Source organism: Prionailurus bengalensis, chromosome D4 (genome assembly GCF_016509475.1).
Source record: "Prionailurus bengalensis isolate Pbe53 chromosome D4, Fcat_Pben_1.1_paternal_pri, whole genome shotgun sequence".
Lineage (NCBI taxonomy): Eukaryota > Metazoa > Chordata > Mammalia > Carnivora > Felidae > Prionailurus > Prionailurus bengalensis.
Window position 1 is genome coordinate 39,606,592 of NC_057359.1, and position 20,267 is coordinate 39,626,858.

Consider the following 20,267-nt stretch of genomic DNA (forward strand, 5'->3'; position numbering starts at 1 on the left):
CTTCTCTCGGCACACTCATCCACTATCTTTGGTTTTAGAAGTACCAATCTTTTAACTCTCAGGTAGAAGAGTAGAGGGAGGAAGTGAGAAAGATACATGCATTTTATTCACTTTCCCTTTTCCCAGCCAGTCTGTGCCATGGTATTGAGAGGGGCTTTAATGTATCCTGAGAAGTTTCTGATACTATCAAAATGGGCCAAACACTTCTTAGACTTTGGTACTTACCTCTCCCTAAACTCTCTTTCTTCTCTCTCTCCCACACTGAAAGGTAAATGACAGGCCAATTGCATTCACCTCAAAATCTGGTTTGAGGAACTAGAAAGAAGTGAAAGCCTCCTGCATCAACAGGACTATTTGATATTTCAGAATTACTAAAGATCTCCTCCCCAGATCATTTATTCCCTGCCATCTTGGGGGGGGGGGGAGTTTCTTTTCTGACAGATAGTTTGTTGATTTCAAGAAGGTATGTCCGGTACTTCAGGAGACTGAAATTTTCAAAACCTAGTTGTATATTTGAAAAATGAAACAAATTACCCAGTTGGAGCCTTTCACTGACCTCCACAGAGGACTTGACATCTCAAGTATCTATCAATATTGATTTTCTTTTAACCTTCTCCCTTCTAAAGAAACTCAGTGACAGGTTGCAAATCCTGGGCAGTTTAGGGAAAGGTTTCTTGGAGCTTAACAAAGCTGTCATTTTCAATACACCCGATGACTTTTTTTTTTTTTTAGCTCTTGCATGTGATTTGAGGGGAGGCTCAGCAACCACACACCCTGGCTGCATCGCCAATATCAATATTTTAAAACTAAATACAAAAGAGACAGATGACCTCCTGACCCCAGGAAACAGGCCTGCAAGACTGCAAGTATCCACCACACCATGCCCAGGGACCCTTCCTTCTTCCAAATGAACCACAAAAATCATACATGTGTAGCCCGGAAAACACAATTTTATGTCCACAAGCAGGAACACCAAAAATCCACTCAAAAACACATATATAAACAACCAACAAGTACTGAGATTGCCTGCACTTGGTGGGGATTGCAAAATCATGCCCAGCTCTCTCAGCCCTGAAACTGCTACTGTCAAATTAGGGTAGCAATTTTTCCCTCCTAGAAAATTCACAACTGGTTAGCTCCCCCACCCCCTTTGCCGCTTTGCCTTTCACTGAAACGAATAAATAACCATGGACTTTTCTTCCCTCCTCTGGGAGCTGTTTGGTGTCCCCTGAGGACAAAACTAAATGAGAAAAATGACGCTGTTAATAATGTCGCTGCTGAAATGCCTGTACTCGACTGTTAAAAAAAAAAAAAATACCATCCCACTAAGTGTGCTTACATTTCGGGCACATTTACAAGCTACGACTGAATCTGAACAGCGACTGGGCCAGATTCCTCTATTAAGGTTAGCCGGTTTCCAGTTCTCTACAGAGATGGGGCCAGTTCATCAACAGAGGTTCCCAACTTCTGAAGACATTTGCTCCCGGATTACAAAGTCAGCAGGTGCCTGTAACTTTTGCGTGGTTTATTTTAAACCTTGAAAATCACGTCAACGATTGCTTTGCTTCACTCACAACACTTCAAAAGTTACGTACGCCCTCAACACAGAGCGTCTCCTCTGTGATACTGAGAGGGTTATAGTTATTGTCCTTTTTCAAAATAGCTGACTTTTAAAGTAAAACTATACTATCATTTTAGTTCTATGTATAGAGTTTTTTTTGTTACCCATCTACATACACTTTTTTGACATAGAAACAGATCAGTTTTAAGGAGAGGTTTAAAAAGCTTTATCCAAAATAGCCAAGTAGTCTTTATAGTCTGTATTAAGAAGTATAGAAGGTGTATTCAAACCAACTCAAACTTTCTGCACCCCTTTCTCTAACTCGTCCTTTGAAACCTCCATCCTGTTTCAAAATCAAAATAATGCATAACAACAGAACTGTGTGCATTTTAACTTTCAAATTAAAATTTGACAAACAGTTGTGCAATTACAAAGAGAAAAGACAAAACAATTTGGCCTACACAAAATATATGTCCAGTAAACCTTATCTCTGAAATATTTTAACAACACAGCATGTTAACAAATTTCAAAGCAATAATATTGTCGAATTGTGTGATGTCACAAACTCTAAAAACAAAGTTACAGATGCTCATGACATCATATTCACTCATAATTATGCTGCTGCTCAGTCTGATCATATTAAAATTAAATAGATGTCTATGTCTGCTCAAGAATAAAAGGAATTTATTTTGGACATCAAACAATGAAACTGTCACCATTTATTGTATGAAACACTCAGCTAATCAATTTCCTATTAAAACAGCTTTCAACAATACTCAGCTTTAAAATTCATCGGGGCCAGTAAAAACCTTTTCCCAGTGCACAAGAATGCAGTCCCAACCACGACGATAATTACCCTTCTAATACTTTTATTGCCCAAGCACTTTTTCCTGTGCTCCCCATCAGTTAGGCAAGAATCTGCAGTATATTGTATCAGTGAGTTGGAGTGCTTGACCTTTGCGCACATATGATTTAATAGGGACTTTTCAGCGCTGGAGCTTTCTCCATCTCTCATACCATTAAATGAAAACATCAAACCTCAAATGTAAAACTGGAAACCACAACGTTTTGTGTTTCACAACTCTTTGCAGTTTTTACTTAGGCTGCTTAAAGGTCAGCTTCTTAGCCTCCCAGTTCTCTCCCCCATAGAGTAAAGGTACTCAAAAGTCACACTAATTCTGATTTTGATTAAATCTTGGACTCCCCAGTCAGATACACACATGCACTCTGCTTATTTACACGTGCATTCTTTTTCTAACCACACAAGCGTGCGTGTATGGTTTGCTGGATTTATTCCATTTTAGAGCTGATTTAAATGTCTGTTCAAGTCTGGGTTCAAATGTTAACTTTTTCCCGCCTGTTGGAAAATTAAAATTACAAAAGATGGTGCTATAAGATTCATTCAAAGAAAGTTAGAGTTAATCTTGTGTATTTTGGCGCCTTTTCCCTGCCAGCTACTGTACTGGGGGGGGGGGGGGGAGGGAGGGGCGGGACTTGGAGATCTTGTCTGTCCCGTCTCAAGTTCAATGGCAGTTCTTCTAACCGGAGGAGAAGATGGCCATGTTCACAGCCCTAATAATAATTCCAATCACACCACTTCGGCATCTTGTGTCAAAGTCGAAACTGGCTTCCCCGCCCCCTTCAACCTGAAAGCTGCCAAGTCCTCACACACTCCGCATTCAACCACAACTTAATGGATGGGATATTGTGCATTAAAATGTGTCCCAGACGTACTGGCGAAGAGAGCACAAGGGAAAAGGGAGGCGCACGCGCGCGCACACACTCCCACACACACACAAACACACACACACACACACATACACACACACACACACACACTTAGGCAGAGGGGCAAAAAATCCTAGAGCAAAAACAGCGGGGCTTAAAAAAAAAGTACTAGGAGCGGGAAGAAATCCATCATAATCTTTTTTAAACGGGGAGGGAGGTGAAGAAGGAGGGCTAACAATTCGATCCTGCCACTTCAGGGACCAGGTGGGGGATACTAAGCTTGGGAACAAATATTGATTTTAAAAACAACACACCAATCAGAGCTAAATAAATACTACTACCCTCACTTATTTTTTAAAAGTGCACTTTTAAATGAGAATGTGTTACAAAGCTCTGCATATTCACCTTAAAGCGAAGGAAAAGGACTACAAAAAGAATGGGCTACGGGGTACAACTAAAGTATCACTTACAGTAATTTTTCCAGCATTAGGAGGAGGAGGGGAAAGAGGAGGAAATAAGAAATGAAGCAGGGAAAAGGCTACATTTTACACTATTTGGGCTGACAGTGTTATCCAGTGATTCCCACCATCAAAGTGTGACACATATACTAAAGTTACTAAAGCTATAATATTATATACATGTATGTGTAATGATACATATAGTATATATATGATATATAAATTATATATGTATAATATATACATATTATATATGTATAATATATAGTATTATATATATATATACTATATATATATATATACACTCTATGTATCATTACACACACATACACACACACACACACACAATTGCTTTGGTCTGGGCTCAACCTGTAAAGCAGAAATGACATTTAGATAAAACAGTCACTTCACAACGCACATACAGGAAAAACAAATTGTGTCTGGAGTGGAAGGGGGTGCAAGGGACGAACAAGACGAGCAAATAAAACCCATCATTTCAAAGCCACATACCATTGCACTGTTTTGCATTAAATAAAATGGATCTTGAGTCTGCAACAGAACCCTGGGCCGCTGACTTCACGTGTCTCAGGTACAGATTTGTGGATTTTCTCAAGGGTTGTTTGGGTGTCGCTTTTTGTATTTGGTTTAAAAAAAAAAAAAAGGCAATCCTGGAGTAGTCTTTTATTTTTTAAATTATTGTTTCTGCAATGCCCCAATTCTTGGCCTGAGAAGAAAAGGCGGTAAAAGTCAAGTCTAAAAGCAAGCAGCCCCCTCAGTCTGGATATCCAGTTTTCCTTCCTCTCACTTGCAGAAGACTGTTTCTCGTGGTTGACTTGAACGCCGTCCAGAGAGAGAGAGAGAGAGAGAGAGAGAGAGAGAGGTGTGTGTGTGTGTGTGTCTGTGTGTGTGTGTGTGTGTGTGTGTGTGTGTGTGTGTGTGTGTGTTTGGTGGGTTTTATTGTTGTTTTAGCAGGGCTGCTCTAGAGGTGGGGGCAGCCTCCCCTCCCCGGCTTCGGGCGCGCTCCGCAGGGGCAGCGGGCGCGGCCGCGGGGTCGCGCGCTCGCCCCTTCCCCGCCCTTGGATTGGCCTGGCCAGCGGCGGAGCTGCCCCGGAACCGCCACCCACCCGCGCACCCTTTCCGCGCCCGGGCCGCGCTCGTCCCGCCGCCGCCGCCGCCGCCGCCTCCCAGCCTTTTTCTTTCTCCGGCTCGCTGGCCGCACGGCCCCGCCCCGCCCCGGCCGCCCCGGCGCGCGGGAAGCGCGGCTCTTCGCTTCCGCCTGGCGGCGGGAAGGAAGCCGAAAGGAGGAGCCGGGGGCGGGCGCGCGGCGATGCATATTCATCAGGGCGCCCGCGGCGGCGGAGGCGGGAGCGGGCCCGAGTGGGTGTGGCGGCCTGCGCGGCGCGGGCGCCCCTCGCGAGTGGCGGCTCTGCTCTTTGTGCGGCCCGGGAGGGGCAGGAGCGCGGGGAGGGCGGGCGAGGAGGGCGGCGCCGCCTGTCTGCGGGGCCGCGCCGCTCCGCGCGCCTTTGTGCTCCCGGGGTCACGGGGCCTCCCCGCCGGCTTGCGGGAGGGGAGAGCGGGGCCGAGCTGCCGCGCGAGAGTCTCCACCAAATAACAGTGATGATTACGGAATCGGTGTTACTCCCCTATTTCCCGCCACGTTGCTCGGTCAACTTCGCAAGGCCGCGTTTGTTTCCGTGTGAGAGGAGTTCTGAAATGTTCCTCCCGGTCAAGCGTTATCATTACAGCAAAACCACCAGAAGGAGAGCACTCTTGACTTCTATTTATATGCATCCATGTGAATGTCAATAATCTAGGGGTGGGTGGGAGAAATAATCAGCACCAAAGAAATACACAACCCTTGGGTCCCTGGGAGTAAACGCTCTTGGTGAGGTTCGGTAGACAGTTCATGTTCATAAACAACGTGGTTTTGATCAGTATTTTTCAGGTTAAAGGTACGTAGTGTTTCTGTGTAGTTTTTAAGTAATCCGGTTATTTTCATTTTAGGCATCTGTGGTGTGGTAAAAGAATGCTTAACGGTGAGATTAAATTATTATGTAATCCTGATTTAAAATCGAAGTATTAGAAGTAAAAATATAGCATTAGCCCTAAATTTACATGGTACTAACCCACGTGTGTTTAGAAAAGATTTTATTACAGAGATTTTGACTAATTATGTAATTGCACAACAGACAATAGCATCAAATATCCTCTAAAATCCCTGTTCAATTATGTGATTACCAGTGGGACCGGAATAGCTCCCGATGAATTGTTCTTATCTTTCCACTAAATGTGAGCATGGCAGTATTTTAATCCCAGTTGTGTTTACCCTCAAAGTCCAAGAGAACTTAAACAACATTGTGCAGGTTCTTAGTTTCTACAATACACATTATGAAACAAGAAAGATATTTTGACCTCGTTAAAAAAAAAACAGATTTTTTTTTTAATATCTGCATGTATATATACAGACACACTATATAAATGTTTGGCTATTTTCAATGATAGTAAGTGGAAAACTAGAAATTATTTTGACCCATTTGGACTTCAGGAAATGCCAAATATAAAAATAGGTTATTGGTTTAATGGTTCCCAATTTCTCCTCTGAAAAAAACTAACACAGTATGTATCTAAACAGCTTTGGGAAGGGAGTTGAGGTTGGGGATACCCGTATGTACACATACACATGTGCATGTATATATCGCTACACTCAGCTATAACTTCCCAAGGAAAATTAATTTTTAACATCTTTTTCCAAGATAGGTAATTTTAACCCCTCGGCTAGTGTAGCTATAACTCAGTCTACTCAGGCAGTCAATTCAAGTGTGTAACAAACAGATCTGTTTCCATTCTAGCATTTCCTAAAAGTAGTTTCATGGTTAAGTAAGTCACGTTTAGCACTAAGTAGCCAAATATGAAATATGAAAATTCAATGCAGCTAAACTTTAAAAAATCATTGAGAGTGCAAAGGGAGTGTTTAAATGGGCAGTGTTACCAAATTCTAAAACTTCCGTAAGTGTGCCTTAGAAAGTCTTTTGCAATTATTTGAAGTCCATAGCGGAGTTAACCAATCCTTCCCATCATCTATTTCATGCAAGGAAGAAATGACATTGCAGGAAGAATCCAATTTTGTTTAGGAAATATCCGAAGATATGAAATGGAGAAAGGACTAGAAAAGGGGAAAGGGAAGGATTCCACATGCTTCTAGTGATGATTTGAATGAATCTGAAGTTAGTGTCACCTGTCAGAGGCTTTTTGCCTAAGCGTATTATTTATATTTAGTAATAGAATGTACCATTGTATGTCATGTTCAGTGTTTCATAGATTATCTTTTTTTATTTGCGTGTCATTTGTTTCTTCTGACCTGTGAAGTTTACAGTACTTACTCCTCTACTCATTACCCCTGTTTGTCAAATATGTACACATATCATAATTAAATGATATCCAGTGCTTATGAAATAAGGATACTGATTTTCAATCATGTCTTAAGAGAAATCGGACTCACTAATTTGTAATCACCTCAACAGTTTGTTGCTCCTAAGTCTCTTATTTGGCTAATGATAATGGTCTTCTAACCTACAATATTGGTTGAATTTCCAGTTTTCGTATTTTGCATTACAAACAGATCTAGAGAAGTTAGGGGTGCTTTTTTAAAATTAAAATCATCTTGGTTAAAAACCTTGCCTAGAATGTAATTGAGGTTGACTATCTTTTTATATTCATTTTTTTTGGAAATTATAACTACTCACGTTTTAAAAATAAGGACTGTCCAATGTTACATAGGCGTTTTGGCCTTTTGACGCTCCTAACTGAAGTGATTCCAGTAGAAAAGCTAATTTTTTTGTGCCTTCAGTTGCAGGCACAATCCATTCCTTAGAACTTACTAGAAGATTCGCAAGCACACTGACACTTTAGATTTTCTGGTTCTTCTTAAAGCCAATTAACTGGTAATTCAGTTTCTGTATGTGTTCTTCAAATTAAGAATTTTTTTTAATGTACTACAACATCTGCATGTGTTTATCTTTGAGAATAATCACTATATAATTATTTCTAAAAGCATGCATTATTACAATGCTTTATGTCATAATTGAAGTAATTCTTCTACCCTATCTAAACCAGTAATTTCCAGTCATTACCCCAAAGGTGTTTATTTTATCTTACTTCTCTATTTCTCAAATATGTAAGAAGTGTGCTTTTATTTCTATTTTCTTATTTTCAAAGACACACACTAATTTATTAGATTATTGTAGTTAGTCTATTATTATGCTAGCCTTTGCGCAAATTTATTTTATATGATAAAGACAGTGGAATATTTAAGACAGGATACCAAATAAAACACACTACCTTTTAAAACAATTGGATAATATTTTTAGAATTTAAAAACTGCATAAGGTATAAACCTGTGTAAACATTCATATTGCATATTGCGTCTAGGACGTAGTTTAAAATATTTCTTAATTATTTAAAAATATTTAGAGTCTTAAAATAGGACACTTATAAAGTGCCAAGTTTTGGCATTTTGTTGCGGTTCTATAGATGGGAGCTGTCTTTGTACAACTTTTACTGAGGGAAGGAGAATGCACATCTAGTACATTGCTGTGTGAGAGGAAAACCCAAGTATAAACCACAACCTTTGGTAACTATTTCTATTTTCCGTTGGTATTAGCGGTCTTCAGCTATCATCCAGTGTGCCTCTTTGTTAGATATTGATCATAAGAAATAAACACGACATCTTTCCCACAAGACATACTTGCTCATCATAAGGAATTATATCTGTGGAAAAGACTTCAAGAGATTCCCAGATAAGCCCTTGCAATAGAGTCAAAACGCCACACCGGCCAGGAGAGACACACAGGTCATTTTCTAACCATTGAGAGTATGGGTACAAAAATAAATATATACACACAGTGTTCCTTCTTTCACTAACTGCATGCTGCACCTGTGCACACATATATCTGATGACATCTGCTAACATAATAAATCTCAAGTGGTTTGTGGTGTCATCAAAACCTGAGATGGTGGTATGGCTCACAGCCTCCCCAACCCCAGGCTATGGTCTTGTTAAATTTCACAGGCTAAACAGAGACAGACTTAGACTCATTCTGTACATGAACCAGGGGTTTTCAAGAGCGGGTTAAGGTGGTTTACCAAGGCAAAAAAAAAAAAAAAAAAAAAAAAGCCTCTAGATATGACTCAGTGTGAAAAATTTGCTCTCTGATTCAATGGTGGTAAATCAAGGATGACGCCCAGCTTTGAAAAAAAAAAAAACAACATTTTTATCTCAATTGTTCTGAATTCTCAATTCAAAGTGTCAACCTTTCCTAGCCCACTTATGTTTTGAAGACTTACTTTAGGAAAGAAAAGCCATGACAATTACATTCTTCATATCTTGCTTACCCACACTTTTATACAACTTTAGTTTCAACCATCAAAATGCCCATAAAAAGAAAACAATAAACTTGAATGAATTTAGGCTGTAATGATGATTAAATTGAGCAAAGGAAACACAAGTGTTTTCGCAAAAAATGTTCAGGATATTTTGTGCCATATGTAAGGTTTCTGAAACAACAGAATCGCTAAGGTATTTTTTTTTAACCATTTTCAAAAAACAGAAGCATCTGGCAATCCAGAAATCAGTGAGGCAACAGGATGCAAGAAAGCGCTAGACAGTCTACTGATCCTTCAATATAGTCCTGGCAAAGGACCATCCTGTCTTTTGCTCAGTGGGCCATTTTCAACAAGAAAACGAATTTCAAGTCCCCTGCATCCACACCCCGTGGCCACTTGTCCTCAGTGTGAAAGATTCTTCTTGGCATATCTAGAACATCCTGATAGCATTTCAAGTTGCCCCCTACTAAAGAAGATCAATGATCACATTTTGTGCCTTTCTTCCATGACTGAGAAAGCCTAGATGCAGCCTAGGGGCTAGAGGAAGAATTCTTCTATAAACGTGCACCACGTGCTTAGTATGGGTCTCGACCCGGGGCTGGGTGCTACCATCCAAAGAGGAGTACATTTTTAAGGATGTCTGCATTTATGATACAAAGGCCTTCCATCCATTTGTCATAATATTCTCTTCTAAATTTGTTGAGAAAAGAGTAAACTTCCCGTGGGATATCTTGAAAGGCTTCAGACAAACACACTAAACAACGACCTTTGGTTTTTTGCTCACATAACAGGTAGTTGATGTGGGTTTGTAGAATGAAAACAGTGTTGATGGAAACCAAAGAAAAATGTAATTAGGGACGATAAGTCAGGTGCCCTTCCCACCCCACCCACCCACTAAAAACAAAACAACCCCCCCTCCCCCTGTATAATGTATTCAGAAGCCAGACTAACAAAGTCAGGAAACTTTTGATATCACTATTCTTCATGATGTGGGAAGTATTTTTATAACCAACAGGGGAAAGAAAGGAGGAACTATGTTAGGTGGGAGAATTCAGGCACATAGGGTTTACCTGTGTGCAATTAACACCACCCTCTTAGCCACTTACTGTTTAGCGATGGTTAACAATCAAATATACAGGCAGGGTAGAAATACAAGTTTCAAGAACATAATATCACTGCCTCTCCCTTTTTCTCTTCAGGTCTGGCCCCATTCTGAGCTGCCCTCAATATTTCTTTGACCATTATCTTTTTAATTTTTTTGTGTGGCTATGCGAACAGAGTAGAGACACTTTATTTTTTTTTAATTTTTTAAAGAGTACACTTTAAGTGAACAAGGAACAAAATACAAATGACATCCACCCACAGTCCCATCGCCTAAAAAACCTGTTTCATTTGCACATATTCCAACCCAGCATTTGCCTTTGTGCTTCTATACTACTTGCACAGTCATAAGGTTTTAAGGTAGATAGAATTTTATAATTCTTCCACTTAACCTTCCATTGATATCACTGATATTAGTGAAAGGGTGCAAACTTGTAAAATGCTAAAACTAGGAGAGACTTTGGGGATTTTTAGACAAGAGACAAAGAAACAAAACTGACAGCATCCTGTGGTTTGCCCTCTGATCTTTTCAACGCTGGGATTCATTTAAAAGGTTGGGGCAGAGTCACTGCCCCCTTTAAGATGGGGCTCAGTCTCCTGGGTTCCTTGTTTCATTCCACCGGCCCTCTTTCTTCCTCTTGTAGCTTCACCGGCTTGCCTCTTATACCCCTGGCTTCACAAGCCTTGATCTAAACCGAATGCTCTTCTTACAGATGAGAAAATCCAAATGAGGTTCGGAGAGATAAAGGGGCTTGGTTAAGGCTACTAAGCTAATCAGCAGCCACGCTGGCATTGTAGAAGAGGCCCCTGAACTCTAAACAAGGCTCTTTTATTAATGTTTATTTCAGAGCATGTGGGCCAGCAGGGTTCTGAGCATCAGCAGGATAACCTCACCAGAACTACTGTGACCACAGCACCTTTATAGACTTTAGAGAAAAGTCCCAGGTTAGCCACTCGCCACCTTTTATGCTCCAGGTCACAATTACCATCTGATGTCCACAAGCCTGAACCCCCATAAATCTTGGCCGTACTCACAGGGTTCTTTTTCTCATTGGAAAGAAAATATCAGAATGCAAGTGAGGGAAGCTGATCACTTTATAGAGATAACGTTAAATCTGCTCTCATTGATAATGTAAGATTAAAAAGTAAAATACCTCATAATATGCCTATAAGACATATCTCACAAAGGTGTGATGTTGTACCAATACCCTAGTAGACAACCACTCTTCTAGAAAATATAAAACCCCCGTATCTGTACAGAGACTGTATTTTCTGAATGTTAAATCAGGACACGAGGTATAACAAGAACTTTTTTTTTTTTTTTAATGAATTTAAGGTTTGGGCAAGTTTTAGAAAAGTTTTTAAAAATGAATCATTGTTAGCTATGGTTTAATGAGTGGGCTTTGTGGGAAATAATAAAAAGGTATACCATGTAAGAATTCATGATGTCTATGCCCATGAGGGCAGTTCTTAGAAATTCACTCAGAAATAGGATTGGATTACAGTGACTGCCATGTTGTCATTGCTGTTTGTGTCCTGTGCACTTGGCACTTGCTTGTAGTGCTTTGTTCTTCAGACAAGACATCCACTCTCTAGGTTCTTCTCTCAAATGGACATCAATGCATGTCTCCCACGTACAACGTCACAGAGTCAAACTGGTAAATAATTGAGAAGTTCATACATTATGTACGTGTTGAGTCTATAGTTACTCTCTTGGCAGGCACAGGAGAGGCCCATATCCAATCAGGCTCAAGACTCATTCACAGAAGTGATCTTATTTGACCCTTCTTCTGGCCAAAGCACCCTCTTAACCGAGCAGGGTGGGCACACTACTGTCCATTTAGGGGGCCAGACTCTGTATGCTAGGTTTCCTTGTGGTCCAGGTATACAGTCTTCTTCTACAGTATTTTAAATGGCTCCCGACATGTTGGATCTTCTCCTTTGCTGTGACCAAGAGCAGCACCTTAATTCAGCAAGGTCTCCCCTAGGACAATGGTTTTCCCCAACCTTAGGTTAAAATGAGTGTCGTAACAAATGACAATAATTATTACATACTTAGGTCTACCTATGGCTCTGCTCTGTGCTCAGTATGTCATATATTATCTCAGCCCTTTTAAACATGAGGAGCCTGAGGCTCAGAGAGGTTAAGTAGCCGTGAAAGGTCACGGTGCTCCTAATCCGGGTCTTTCTAATTCCAAAGCCCATGGCCAAAGCTGACCAGTACGTGCGGCAAAGACATAGTTCAAGGTTGTAATCACCCAGGTGAGTGTGGCCCCTTTATAGGAGTTGCCTTGGAAGGCTTTGAGAGTATTCCTTAAAGCGTTTTTATTACTCTTCTTTTGAAATTCCCTTTAGAACTTCAGGCAACATTCTTTGAAATATTATCGATGGGATAGATCTTCTTCCTTTGAATGTGGATTTGAGTTTTGGATATAGCTATGATTCATTCAGCACCCTGTGGTGATTAAAGACCTTATCAAGCTGGGTAAACCAGTTTGGGTCACAAACAAGGCATGACAGAATGTAACAAGATTATTTGCAATCTCCAGCATTTCTGAAGGAATGGAATAGAGGAGTGGAAGGGAAGAGACTTGGATTTAGAGGCACCACGGTTCGGGGTACAAATCCTGACTTAATCACCCGGGAGCTATGTGATTCTGGGAAAGGCATGTAATGATTCTTAGCCACGGTAGCCTTACCTCCAAAAAGAGCATACCAATCTACAATACTTGCTTCAGTGTTGTTTGGGGATCAAAAAATACCGCACGTCAAAATATGTCGGAATGTGTCTGAAATGCAGCCTTTCTCAAGAACTATTTCCTGAATCGGATTATCAGGTTACTTGTCTCTGTCCTTGTCCTTCAAATGTGATGAGAGGTGGTAAGCAAGACTTAATGCGGTCTGCGATGATGACCAGACCTCAGGACCCCTGTCAGTGCCACTGGTCCTGGCATAGAGCAGGTATATTTACCATTACAGATGAAAAACCAGAAGGGAAGTCCCTCGTTTCCCGATGCTAAGGGACATGGATTTGAAGGAGGATGGGGTGTAGTTTGCAGTTTGCGGGAGGCAGTTTCTATCTCAAGCTTACTCCTAGACTCTCTCTAGAACAGTAGGAAACCTGAGAGCAGCTTCAGCAAGGGCCCCTTATGAACTGCCTGCCCTATGGCAGGTTCTGGCTCAAGGTGGGACATGGGATACCGCTCCTGTCCTCAAGAACAGTATCCAAAGGGCTGCTTTAGTGACAGGCATGGGATGATGCTACTCAAATTATAAGAATTGGGAACACCTCAGAACCCATTGACACAAACAGTGTTATTCATCTATTGACTGAGATGTTGTAACTCTTCAGGCAACAAATAAGCCTGCTATGTCCAGGAGGTGCCCAGTGAACAAAACAAACAATAGTCTAGCATAGAGGAAAGAGAGACAGGGAGAAGAAAAGACTGGAATAGCTGACAGAAATAGAAGCCTTGTGTAGTGTTGTTCTGAATTCATAGGCCTGCCAGGCTTCTTTGTGAGGTCAGAAGGATGATTTGAGAATTCTAGAAAATTCGCAGAGAGGTGTTTATCAAAAGATGGAAAAGAGGAGTGCCCAAGCTTTTTGCAACATACGGTAAATCAGGGATAGCTATCTATTGAAAATAGAGGATGGGGGGGCGGCCTCAGTGGCTCAGTTGGCTAAGCGTCCAACTCTTGGTTTCAGCTCAGGTCATGATCTTGTGGTTTGTGGGTTCAAGCTCTGCATCAGGCTTCCTGATAACCACAGGGCTTGCTTGGAATTTTCTCTCTCCCTCTCTCTCTTCGGTCCTCCCCTGCTTGTATGTGTGAGTGCATGTTCTCTCTCTCTCTCTCTCCCTCAAAAATAAATGAATAAACTTAAAAAAAAAAACGAAAATAGGGGAAGGGAGCAGCCTCTGAGGAACTCTGTAGAGCTTTGGTCAACTGATCTAGAGCTCTTCTACTCTATCTTCTGCAGCGCCCTAAAGTACAGGTACAATATTGTTTGCATTTTACAGATGAGAAAACTAGAGTACAGGGAACTAAATAACTTACCCAAGGTCAATAGCTCCCAAGTGTCAGCAGCAGGATTTGAACCTAGGTAGTGTGGCTCCAGACTCTTGGCTCTTAACCACCTTCATGCAAACTTTCTCTTCTCCTCTGCATGCCCATCCCCAATAAAGTAGCTTGGCCCAACCGTGAAATCTCTCCTCCTTCCTGTAGGGCTCGTTCTAGGCCCCACATCTCCCTATCAGGGAGCCATAAGTGTGGGCAACCTTAGCACAAGACTTAGTCACTAAGGAGAAAGGAAGTACTTCCGAAGCCTTGGCCTGATTCTTTAGATCCACCAAAGGTGAGATCCAGTGACTACCCCTACCTCTCTTCCTGTGCTTTAAAAAAAAAAAATCAAAAAATTATTGTCCAATCGTACAATGGAACATTATATAGCAACAAAAAGAACACACTTCTCCAGAGCATGCGTGTAGAAAAGTGCACATCTTAAGTGTATAGCTAAACAATTTTCCCATGTCACCACCATCCGCATTTAGAAATGGAAAATGACTGGCACTCCAGAAATTCAGAAGCTACCCCATCGTCCTTCCCAAAGGTAACCACTGTCCCGATTTCTAACAATACAAAGTTATGTTGTTTGTTTTGAACTTTATATAAAGGGAAACATATGATATTTGCCTTTTTATGTCTGAAGTACTTTGTTCAACATTTCATGCAATATTCCTTCTTGCAGTTGCAGATGACAAAGTTCTTTTTTCCCACATTGCAACATGGATTCTATTGTATGAACACAACACAACTTATCTACTCTATACTTGACAGTCACTGGGTTGTTTCCACTTTGAAGCCAATACAAATAACGGAAAAATGAGCGGTCTCCTACGTGCGGTCCAGCATCCATATGTATGCATTCTCTTGGGCATAAACCTAGGAGTAGAATTTTTAGGTTTTTAAGTAGCCTATGAGAAATTTTAGTAGATAATGACAAATAGATTTCTAAAGTGATTGTATGAGTGTGTATGGGAGCATATGAGAGTTCTAGTTGTTTTACACTTTCATCAACACTGTTTGGTCTTTTTCTATTCTGGAGTATAATGATATCTCAATTTGGTTTTAATTTGCAATTCCATTTGACCGATGAGGTTAGCTGCTTTTCATCTGTTTATTGGCCATTTGGATAGCCTCTTGTGAAATGCTTGTTCAAATATTTTGCCCATTTTTAGTTGGGCTTTCCTGGTTTTGGTTTTGTTGTGTTTTGTTTTTCTTCATTGATTTGTAGGTGCTCTTTATATATTTGGGACATGAGACCTTTGTCAGTTCTATCTGGTGCTGATTTCTCTCCCACTTTGCAGCTTGCAATTTCACTCATTTGATGTCGCAATGTCTTTGTGAGCTTCAAAAGCACATTTTTAAAAGAATGATTGCCGCACAATACACTGTACATATTTAAGGTGTATGATTTGATAAGTTTTAAAATACATGTACATTAACGAAACTATCACCACAGTCAAGATAAGAAATAATTCAGTCGCCTCCGGGAGGTTTTCTGTGCCTCTTGGCAATCCCTCCCAACAGATCTGCTTTCTCTCATTAAAACTTGGTTTGCATAGTTTAGAATTTTATGTAAATGGAATCACACAACAGGTACTCTCTTTTGTCTGGCTTCTTTCATTCAGCATATTTTGACATTTATTCATGTCCTTACTTGTATCAATAGTTCATTTATTTTTACTACCGAGTAGTATTTCATCGTGCGGTATATTGTAATTTATTCATCACCTGCTGATGAGCAATTGGACTGTTTACAATTTGGGGCTATTACAAATAAAGCTGATGTGAACATTTCATATACAGGACTCAACATAGACATAAGCTTTCAATTCTCTCAGGTAAATACCTAAGAATGACATTTCTGGGCATATGGTAGGTATCTCTTTAAGGTTTAACTTCTTAAGGAGCTGTCAAACGGTTACCCAGAGTGACTATCATCTCACAATTCCATCAGCAGTGTATGAGAATTCAAGTTCCTCCAAATCCTCACCAACTTAATATGATCAAGTCATTTAATTTTAGCCATTCTAATAGCTATGTAGTATGTGCCATTATCATTTTAATATGTTTCCCTAATACTTGTTTCCTTCATGGCTTATGGTGTTAAGCATCTTTTTACATGTGTGTTTAACATTCTTGTATCTGCTTAGGTAAAGCATCTAGATGTTCAGATCTTTTGTTCATTTTAAAAACTGAGGTGTTTGCATTCTTACTGTTCCGTTGTTATAGTTGGGTTTTTTTTGTTTGTTTGTTTTGTTTTGTTTTGCTTTGCTTTGGTATAGTGTGGAAACAAGTCCTTTCTCAGATATTCGACTCACAATATTTTCTCCCAGACTGTGACTTTTCTTTTCAGTCTCTTGACCACATCTTTTGAAGAGTAGAATTTTTAAATTTAATTAAGTCAAAATTAAGGATCGTGCTTTTGGTTTTATATCTAAGACATTTTGCCTGATCTGACAGCACAAAGATTTGTCCCCCTATTTCTTTTGGAATTTTTCTAATTTTATGCTTTCCATTGAGGTCTATAATCCATTTTGAGATAAATTTCATATATCAAGTGCAAGGTATAGATTGAAATTCATTGTTTTCATATGGATATCCAATTGTTCTGATACCATTTATTGAAAAGACTTTTTTTTCTCCACTGAATTGCCTTTATACCTTTGTGGAAAGTCATTTGTCCATATATGCGTGGGTCCATTCTATTTCTTTGATTGGTTTGCCTATCTAGAGGCCAATAACACACTATCTTAGTTACTATAACATAATGTTTGAATCAAGTAGTATTAGCTCTCTGAATTTGTTCTTTTAAATATTGTCTTTTAATGAACTCTTCTGTTGTATTGTTCTCTGGGCAAACTCTTCCGGTGCTTGGTTTGTTCTTTAACAAGTTTTCTCTAAGAAATCTTGGATCTACTCAGACACTTTTCCAGCTGGGATATCTGTACATTTTAAGTCCATTGTTCCTTTGGGCTTAAAGTTTATTTTTATTCAAAGATCTTTTATTAAAATGCATGTACCCCAAAGAAAGTGGGGTTGTGGTGGTATTACTCCAAAAGTCATCAGCCATTATGGTAACCGACAGCCAGCTGACAATCTGACTGTTTTGGAAAAAGACTCTACAGCCCGGCAGACCTCTTGGGGCTGGGGAAGACCAGGTGGAAGGTGGGAGAGAAAGGAGCTTCAGGTTTATAGTAATTCCTGTAAGTTACCAGGTATCGTCCTGGCTGTTTTGCATTTAGCGTCTTATTTTACCCAAGATCATTGTAATTTCCCTTCTCGGAATACGCTGTAGATCAGGGTCCTTTTCTATAAAGGACTAAATGTTTTAGGTGGGGCCAGCTTGACATGGGGGTGAATCTGTGCATTCACACAGCATGTAAAATCATTCAGATTTTTGGCTTTGCGGGCCATACAGGTAGTCTCTGATGCCTCTACCCAACTCTTTCCGTGTTACACAAAAACAGCTATCGATGATATTTAAACACTGAGCCTGGCTGTGCTTCAATAAACCCTTATTTATGGACACTGAAATTTGAATTTAATATTATTTTTACATATCATAAGATATCTGTCCTCTTGGTTGTTTTTTTTTTTTTTTTTTTTTTTCTCATTTAGAAACATTGAAACCGTCCTCAGGTCCCAAGTCATACACAAACAAGCAGTGAGTTCTATCTGGCCCGTGGGTGTTAGGTCCCTTAGCCCTTCCCTAGAGAAACTCCACACATGTGCATCAAGTGACATGCACAGGAAGTTCACATCAAAATTGCCCTTGAATGCTCCAAACTAGAAACAACCGAAAGTCCCTGCAAAGGTAGAATGGCTAAATATATCGTAGTTTATTTATATATAACATATGGTTGAAAGAAAGAAGCAGGTCTTAAAAGAATACATACAGTATGATTTTATTTATATAAAGTTCAAAAACAGGCCTGCATAAATGCTAAAACTAAAATATAAAAAAATAATAATAATAAAGCAAGGAAATGATCACAGGAAAAATCAGGATGATGGTTACCTCTCTGGAGGGGAAGGTGATGGGGAGGGGACTTCTGAGGCCTTAGCAATGTTGCGTTTCTTGACCTGGGTCATGTTTGCATTGGTGTTTGCTTTATATTTATTCTTTGAACTACACCTTTTATGTGTCTACTCTGAAATGTATATCTCATCATTTTTAAATTTTCAGTTCCTAATTCTAACCGGGATTTGGCATTTGGAGCCCCATTTCATAGTGAGGTTGGGGGAGGGGGGAATCGCATGCCCAGGCCACATGTTTCCAACTTCCTAAAGCTCCTTTGATATAATTTTGAAGACCTTTGGCATCCATCTGGCCCTGGGCTTCACATTTGCCAAGAAGAGTCTTGGCTTTTATAGCATTCAAATGTTTTTCTTCTCAGTTTACTTTTGTCTCAGATAATAATGCTCTCTGCCAAATTCCCTCAAGGTCAAATCCACATTATTATGGGTTCCATTGTCTTGAAGCCTTTCTTGTTTGCAAATTCCATTTTTCCTAATTTCAAAATATAATTATAAATAATTCAATCACATTGAATTGGGCAGTGGATGTGTATACTGGCTACTTTCCCTTTATCCCTCTGCTCCTCAGTGTTTATTCTCTTCTTAATATTTCTACCTTCTGGCTCTCTATGTGTGGCTGTATGTTGTCATTAACCAGGCAGGGCTGAAATGAAAGAAAAGAAAATATGTATCCATGGTTGGAAAGGACATGAGTTTAGGAGTAAACCTACGGCAGTTTGAACCTCTACTCAATCTATTGGCTGTGTGCTCACAGCCAGTGATCTAACCTCTCTGGGTCTTTTCTTTCACTAATGGAACTATGAGAGAGAGTCATTGCAAGAATTAGATATGTAAAGGTCAAGCAAGAAAACTTGTGAAATGGACACAGTTCAACACCTTGCACTACAGGCACTTTATGACTTGTGATAAGGTGCAATAAATTTCAGTTTCCTTCCTTCCTTCCTTCCTTCCTTCCTTCCTTCCTTCCTTCCCTTCTTCCTTTTTCCATTTTGCAAGATTTTTCTGTCTGCCCTTGCCAACCATGTTAATCCAGCAATTGCCTAATGAGAGAAAAGTTGGTAGTGAGTGGGTTGGGGACAGGAAAAAAAAAACAAAGGTGGTAAGAAAGATTCTACTCTAGAGCATAGGAAAAGAGCTCGCATTATATCTCTATTTTACTTGCCCATCGCTCTTCATACCCCTCATTTGTCTGTGAAGTCACGGGTCTCTAGACCCCTAGAAATCCAAGAGCCTGGTAAAGCTGTTGTCAGAATCTTTATAGAGCCTAAGAGAACTCTACCACGATTTCAGGAGTAAAAATTGCCTTCAAATAAATCACTTAGAACCTGTCTGGCATATTGTCTGGGCTGAGTAAGTGTTGGGTATTATTACTGCGATTGTTGGTGTTACGATTATTATTGCTCTTCAGGACAGCATCTCAGTATGCGCGATAGGAGTTGTGAGGCCATCAGCTGCCTCGTTTGCCACACGCACACCCAAGTTACGACTGTTGTTTCTTTCAGCATTTCTCAGTCTCCCCTGTCATTTCCCTCCCCGAAACATTTCATTCTGCCTTTTCCAGAACAAACATCATTATAATCACTTCTTGTTCACATCTCTGCTATCCCCATGGCTCTTGCTGCTCTCGCTGGTAGTAGCAACACCTCTGAATTTACTACCATCTGCAAATATCATTAGCTATTGTTTATTCCCTCTCCCACACTATTAATGAAGATGTTAATTAAGACCAGAACTAACACTGACCCCAGCAGCAATCCACTAGACATTTATCCAACTGGATAAACTTCTGTTAGTCATTACCCACCGCTCATAGACATTACCACTCCTCCATTCCCTTCATCTGCTAATTTGTAAGAGACCAGGGGAGAGAATTAAGGGAGCCCAGTATTATTTAAAAATTAACACTCTGATACTTAGGGTTTTTGGAAAGGGAT

General features: G+C 40.1%; 1 protein-coding gene and 1 long non-coding RNA gene across 14 annotated transcripts in view; one reads left to right on the forward strand and one right to left on the reverse strand.

Moving 5' to 3' along the window:
- Positions 1-20,267, reverse strand: part of NFIB (nuclear factor I B) — a 458,039-nt gene that overhangs the window by 247,143 nt on the left and 190,629 nt on the right. The gene's annotated exons all lie outside the window — the stretch shown is intronic.
- The window catches only part of LOC122475350, a 46,489-nt gene that overhangs the window by 1,906 nt on the left and 24,316 nt on the right, over positions 1-20,267 (forward strand). The window lies entirely within an intron of this gene.